Source organism: Pogoniulus pusillus, unplaced genomic scaffold, assembly GCF_015220805.1.
Source record: "Pogoniulus pusillus isolate bPogPus1 unplaced genomic scaffold, bPogPus1.pri scaffold_47_arrow_ctg1, whole genome shotgun sequence".
Classification (NCBI taxonomy): domain Eukaryota; kingdom Metazoa; phylum Chordata; class Aves; order Piciformes; family Lybiidae; genus Pogoniulus; species Pogoniulus pusillus.
In genome coordinates, this window is record NW_026974707.1 from 134,034 (window position 1) to 140,992 (window position 6,959).

The 6,959-nt window shown below is 53.1% G+C and overlaps 1 long non-coding RNA gene across 2 annotated transcripts; it reads right to left on the reverse strand.

Annotated features, from left to right (window-relative positions):
- Positions 1-3,422: 3,422 nt before the first annotated feature.
- On the reverse strand, positions 3,423-4,759 carry LOC135174161 (uncharacterized). Of its 2 annotated transcripts, none has more exons than XR_010301766.1 (3): positions 4,729-4,759; positions 3,993-4,114; positions 3,423-3,679 (listed from the first exon to the last, which is right to left on the reverse strand). It is a non-coding gene; the product is annotated as an uncharacterized LOC135174161 (long non-coding RNA). The 2 variants fall into 2 exon arrangements; XR_010301767.1 differs by lacking the exon at positions 3,423-3,679 and adding an exon at positions 3,688-3,854.
- Positions 4,760-6,959: the final 2,200 nt, after the last annotated feature.

Here is a 6,959-nt window from a genome sequence, read left to right on the forward strand (position 1 = left end):
GGCAGTAAAATTGCCCATAACTGCTGTGCCCCAAGAGCCAGGCAGGAGCGCAGGGCTGGGCAGTGCTGCCTGGCTGCGTGGAGGGAGGGAGCTCGAATGGAGTGCGCTTGAGATGCAACCCAGTGGCCAACGAGCGCAGGTCCCTTTAAACCTCCACTCTGTGTCCCCCGAGGGGCAGGGCAGGTAAAAGGACGAAGCAGAAGCTGGGACCTCACTGGGGTCGCAGGCAGGAGCGGTTAGTGGGCAGGACCTCGGGAGCAATGGGGCAGGGCTGCAGTAAGCGAGCAGGTCCCAGGCAAAGCAGGAGCCAGGAGTTAATAGCAGAGAGTCCCCAGGACAGTCCCCTAGGGATAATGGTAAGGAACCAGAGGGAGGCAGAATGTGCTAGAGATAAGAGTAAGGAGAAGACGATAGGATTTTGTGTGCTAAAATGGAGCACAGGAAAGATCAGAGCAGCACAAGTGCACTGCCACCAGATGGCTCATCTGAAGGGTGGCTCTGCAGGCTCCCAGTAGCTCTGGCACCAGTACGGAGCCTTTCCACCAGGGAGAAAGTGACTCTGCCAGTTGTTGGAAGGTTCTATCTGGCCCACGGCAGCTGAAGTATTGAAGTTACAGGTTAAGTTACAGGAGAGGGAGGAGAAAGAGGATAAGAGAGGGATAACAGGGGACCCCCTACAGCATTTACCCCTCTCTCTGTACCCCCTCCATACCGCCCCATCCCCTTACCTCCTGCACCCTCAGCCCCGGTTAACCTTCATTTCCCCACTGCCCCGGTGGAGAAAAATAGGTAGTGTAACCCTCGTACAACTCATGGCCAGCCCAGTAAGCAGCAGGGTAAGAAAGAAACCTGTGAGTAAGAACAGAAACCCCAGGTCTTAGTCCTGCATGGAAATGAGAGCAGCAGTGAAGAGGAGGGGGAAGAGAGAAATAGGATATCCCACACCCAACTCTGCCCTCTAAGAGAGGTTCCTTTGGGGGGCAGCCAGGGGGAACAGGATCTGTAAATGCAGCCCTTAGTGCAGGAGAAGGAAGGAGTTTTAAGAAGGAAATGGGAAAGCTCTTAGATGGTCCTCTCGGGGCAGCCAAGAGGCTGGACCAGTTCCTAGGACCCAACATTTCAGCTGGGAAGAACTGCAGTCGGTTATGGCTCTTCTGTTTACCTCTGAAGAGAGGCAAAAGATTCGAACAGCAGGAATGAGAATCTGGGAAAGGGAAAACCAGGCAGGACCCCTGGGGATCAGAAAATACCTTTAAGGGCTCGAGGGTGGGATCAGCATAACCCTGTTGGTGGACAACAAATGTGGGGCTTAAGGACTCTGACGACCCGGGGAAGAAAAGAAGCAGTACCCAGGGGGCAGAATATCACTAAGACACTTAAGGAACACCAAGGTAGGGATGAATCAGCAACCGAGTGGTTGGAAAGGTGACAGCGAGACCTCCAGCTGTGCTCCGGGATGGAGCCTAACACCGCAGCTGGAGAAGTGGTGACAAGAACTCAGTTTGTCACCAAGTCATGGGCTGGCACTGGGAGGAAGTCAGAGAAGGCAGAAGATTGGTCTGAGAGAGGACTACAGGAGCAGCTGTGAGAAGCACAGAAGGTTTATGCACGTAGGGATGAAGAGAGGGAGAAGGCAAACGCTAAGGTGTTTGTGGCAGCAATGCGGGAAGGTCAGGGGCAGAGGAAGGTTGAGACTGGAGGTGTGGGAGGAAGGAAAGAATGGGTGAAGAAACCTACAGCAGGTGGAGCCTGCCGGTCCAAAGCCACTGAATGCCATTGCTGGGGGAAGAAAGGACACATGAAGCAGGAGTGTCTGAAGAGGAGGAAAGGTTCAGAGGTGTTTCAGGCAGCAGAGCAGTGGGGAAGTCAGGGGCTCTGTTACCTGGGGACAGAAGCACCAACGGAGCCCTGGAGAGAACTGAAATTAGGTCCCCAAGGGGAAGTGTTTGATTGCTTTCAGTTGATACTGGGGCAGACAAATCTTGTCTAAGCTGTCTCCCCAGGGGATACAAAGCAGGAAGGGACACTGCCCAGGTAGTCGGAGCTAAGGGGGAGGGATTCAGAGTGCCGACAGTTCCCCAGGTAAGGACTGAGTCTGGAAGCAAAGCAGCAGCGAGTGAGCTGCTGTCAGTGCCGGGGCAGGGCACCATGCACTAGGCAGAGATTCACAGGTTCAGCTGCATATGGGGGCAATGCCCACTGATGGGGGGATGGAAGTGAAAGTTTTGAGTCTGACACTGGAAGATGAGCAGAAAACAGACCCACAAGTGTGGGCTGGGGAGGGACACTTGGTACAAATCCAAATGGCTCCTACAAAAGTAGAAATGAATAACCCAGGTTGTCCCATTCCAGTTCCACTGTGCTGAATCTCCCTGGATGGGGGAAAAGGACTAAGGCCTGTAATTAACAAACTAATCCAGCAAGGAACCCTGGAGCCTTGTAGGTCTCCTCATAGTGCACCAATCCTACCAGTGAAGAAATCAGATGGGACACAGAGGTTAGTGCAAGGCCTTAGGGAGGTAAAGAAAAGAACAGCCACGAGGTTCCCAGTGCTCCCCAAGCCTTAGACTTTGCTAAGCCAGGTATCCCCTCACTTAGGCTGGAATAGTGCAACAGAGCTTAAGGATGCATTTTGGCCCTGCCCACTTCTGAGAAAAGCAGGAATGTCTTTGCATTTGAGTGGGAAGGTCCAGAGACAGGGAGAAGGCAACAGCTCAGGTGGGCAGCGTCCCGCAGGGGTTCATGGAACCTCCCAACTTGTGTGGGCAGGCTTTAGAAACCTCCTCTGGAACCTGGAGCTCCTAGGGGGATGAAATCAATCCTGCATGTTGATGAGTTGCTTAGGGCAGGAGAAAAACAAGAACAGGTCCCAGTGGCTACCATGCCACTGTTAAAGTGTTTGGGGCAGAAAGCAGTGGAAGTGTCTAAACAAAAGCTTCAGTTTGCAGAGCAGGAGGTTAAGTACTTAAGGCATTAGCTGGTTCAGGGCAGTAAAAGGCTGGGCTTAGAAAGAGTGGTGGGGATCTTACCACTGCCAGCCCCAAAAAGCCAGAAGGAGATTAGACAATCACTAGGATTATTAGGACAGGTTATGGATGTCAGAATGTACCCAAAAGGTTACATTCCTGTGTGAAAAACTTACTCAGAATGTAGGTAAATGGACTAAAGGAGATGAGGAGAAGCTCCAAGGGATAAAAGAATCACTGATGGAGGCTCCTGTTTTGAGCCTCCCAGATTTAAAAAGCCCACTCCTTTTGTCTGTAAATATTAAAGGCCAAGTTGCTTGTGGAGTGTTGGCCAGGAATAGAGAGAGAGGAAGGGGCAGCTCACCTGTCTGAGCTGCTGGATCCAGTGAGCAGGGGATGGGCTGTTTGCTCACAGGCAGCAGCAGCTACTGCCCCTGCGGTTCAAGAAGCTGGAAACAGAACATCTGGAGCAGTACTGAAGGTTTGTACTGCCCATAATGAGAGGAGTGCATTGAACCAGAGAGCTGAAAAGTGGCTGACCCATGCTAGAACCTTGAAACTCGAGGCCATGCTGTTAAATAGCAGAGAATCAGCATCAGGGTAACCAATAACTCAAACCTGGCCCAGCTTTTGTATGGACATGCAGAGGAGGGATCTCAGCTGGAACAGGACTGCAGAGATGGAATCACAGTGCAGCCAAGGTAAGAGAGGACCTGGAAGAAACAGAATTAGACATGGGAAGGAAGCCATTCACTGATGGTTCACCCAGGGCAGAAGAAGGGCAAAGGCATTCAGGTTATGCTCCAACAGATGGGGACTCTCTGCAGGTTACAGGGGCTGGGACGTTGAGTTCAACTTGCTCGGCACAGGCTGGTGAACCATTTGCTCCTATGGCAGGGAAAGGCAGGGATGGGGTTTGCAGATGCCAGATATGCTCACAGGCAGGACACACCTTGGGCAACATTTGGAAAGGAAGGGGCTTTATGAACACACAGGGGAAAGGGCTGTGCATGAGGAATTAATCACCTGGGTACTAGAGGCTCTAAAAGGGCCCAGTGAGACAGCTGTGGTCCATGTAAAAGGACATCCAAAGGGAACAGCTCTGCATGTACCTGGCAGTAATTTGGCTGATCAGGCTGCAAAGGTGGCTGCAAGACAAAAGGAGGTTCAGATTCTCAAACTGACCACTCAGGGGGACCCCAAGTGAAGCTTTTCCAAATAGGAGTGAGAAACTATGTCTGAAACAGGGGCAGAGCTGAAGGGTGAGCAATGGAGATGAGAGGAGAAGCACTGAAGCTGCCAAAAGGATTGGCCAGACAAAGCCTGCAGCAATTCCATGAGCAGAGCCAGTGGGGAACTCGGGCACTATGTGCTCAGCTCTTAAACAACCTGGGTGCAGAGGCACTTCTGAGCTGGCCAAGCAGGCTCCTGCAGGATGCTCAACTTGTCAGAAGGGTAACAAGAAGGCAGTGAGGCAAGCCCCTCAAGGGGGAAGTGTCTGGGCTCTAATTTCAGTTTCCAGAGACTCAGATAAATGTGATAGAACCAATAACAACTTCATAGAGTGCCCTTCCCTCCTGCCCTTCTTTCCCAAAAGAAAGGGATCAGATGGAAGCACACCCAAGGAAGTGAAATCTCACTCGATTTGGAAGCCAAAAACAAAAGAAAAGTTCTGCAACAACTTAAAAGAGGTATCTGAGGTATGGAAGTTACAAAGGTCAGAGAAGGGAAAACAGCAAATGCAAAATGGTATAAACACAACCTGACTGTGCTGGGGATGGTTTTGTCCCCTCCTGGGTGATGGCCACGTGGTAGAACAAAGAGAGCCCAGGAGCAGATGGTGATGGGGGTGATGGGGGATGCAGGGGGAGAGTGAAACAGGAGGTCCCCCTGCTTTTAGGGGACAGGAAGGGGGAGTGAGATAAGCATCACCTGGGGGTGTTCAGACCCACCCCAGGGGAGGGGTCAAGAGCACCTCGGGTCAGGTTCAGGGTTACTCCCCCTGGAGGGTTAACCCTATACAGGAAGGAATCTCAGGTGGCTTTAAAGCCAACAAAGCCCACAGGAAGCACTGCAGTCCTCTCTAGGCAGCTGCTGCCATCAAGGGCTCACCTGTCCCTGCCAATATGCTCAGCTGCAAAGCAATAGACATTAGCAGGCACCTCCAGGGTCAGGGTGGTCGGGGGTAAGTGGGGCACTTTCTCCTCAGATGCTCAGGCAGCAGAGCAGAACTGCCTCTGCTTCCCAGCACCTCACACCTGGGAGATCCTTTGGCCATCTCTTGAGCTGGAGAGTGCACAACATTGTCAGCAGAAGCTGTTACTCCAAGGGAATGAGGTGACAGAAGATGAACCAGACTGATTGTGTGGCTGAAGAACGTGCACAGTTCTACCCTAGTCACACACACACGGCCAGGGCTCAGGGTCTGGCTGTGGATGCCATGAGAAGGGACTCCCAGTGCCCAGCAGCTGACCAAAAGGGCGAGTCAATGCAGAGCAGTGCTCTGGGCACCTTGGTGTGGTCACCCAGGGGCAGCTGCAGCCTCCTGAGGCACCAGAAAGTCTCAGGAAAAACTCACCTGTCCCAGAAATGAGCTTTGGTGTGCAGGACCCTGGGCCCTGCCTCCTCACCCTTCTCCCACTGTGCCTCACACCCCAGACAGTTTTCATGTTCCTGTGCCTGTGCTCTCCTGTGTCCCTCTGGCTGTCTCTGGGCAGTGCCTGGCAGCAAGAGCTCTGTGCTGGCTCCATTGGGGTCGTCACCTTAGCACAGGGAGCAGAGCCACCTGCAAGGGCAGACCAAGCCAGTTCCTTTGGCACCCCTGGAGCAGCTCACTGGCAGCTCAGCAGCTGCTGCTTTCTGTTGTGCAGCCTCAAGAACTCAGATGTCTGAGGAAGACTTCCCAGAGTGCTGAGCTTGAGCCCTGCAAGGCTCCAGCCAGAAGGGCAGAAGGTTGTTGGTTCTCTCCCATGGCACAGTCCCACAGTGCCATTTGTGTGGTGGAGGGGCAGCAGCCCCAAAACTGAGGCTTTTCTGTGCCTCTGCATGCCCAGACCTGCTCTGCTGCCAGGAGCCACGAAGCAGCAAACCAACTGCGTAACCCACACACGCCCAGCCCCTGTGCCCCTGGGGTCTGCCCAGGTAATCTCCTATTGGGAGGGTCCAGGCACATCTCTGCTGCCTATTGGGGCAAGGTTTGGCCTACGGCCAACCTGATTGGTCATGTTAGATGTCCAACGAGCCACAAATCTCAGCCCAGAGCCTATAAAGAGGGGTGCACAGCAGCACCACGTGGTCAGCCCTGTTCAGTCTGTTCAGATGGTCCAGACTGTTTCCCAGTTCAGAAGCTTAGAGCATTTTAGACTCAGCTCTGATCCACAGCAGCATCCTGCTGCCCTGACCTGCTTGCATTGGCCTAGACAGGATCAGGCCTCGCTCACTCACAAGCATTACAGAGGCTTAGACCTCGTTCATTGATCTCAAGGCGCAGCCAAGCTATCTGCAAGCCCTCTGAGAAGCAGAGCACATTCATGCCTGCACCATACATGTATGGGGGGCTGAGACCCCCTGCCTAAAGCCTGGAGCTATCTTGATTCATACGGAGTTAAACCTCCATGCAGCATGGCACAGACCCTGCTTGCCCGGCATAAATACTGCTTGCCAGCTATCCTGTAACTCTGGAAAGACCCAGAGCCAGCAGACCCCTTGCCAGATGGTCTGCACACCTGCAAACGCAGCCTGCTAGCTGCCAGCCCCTGTCAGAAGAAACACAGACAAATCCTTCTCCTGCATCGGGAAAAACCTGCCAGCTGATCATCCCTGGACACACAGCATCCAGAAGAAGAGGCAGCACCGAGACAGAGATCACCCCAGGAGTGAAGGTTAGAGAAAACTCAATTTACCCCAGAGACTGGGAAAACCCTTATCAATTCCCCCTGCAAGCCAGGACACATCTCCAGCTCACCAAGACCCCAATACTGGGCACATGCTGAG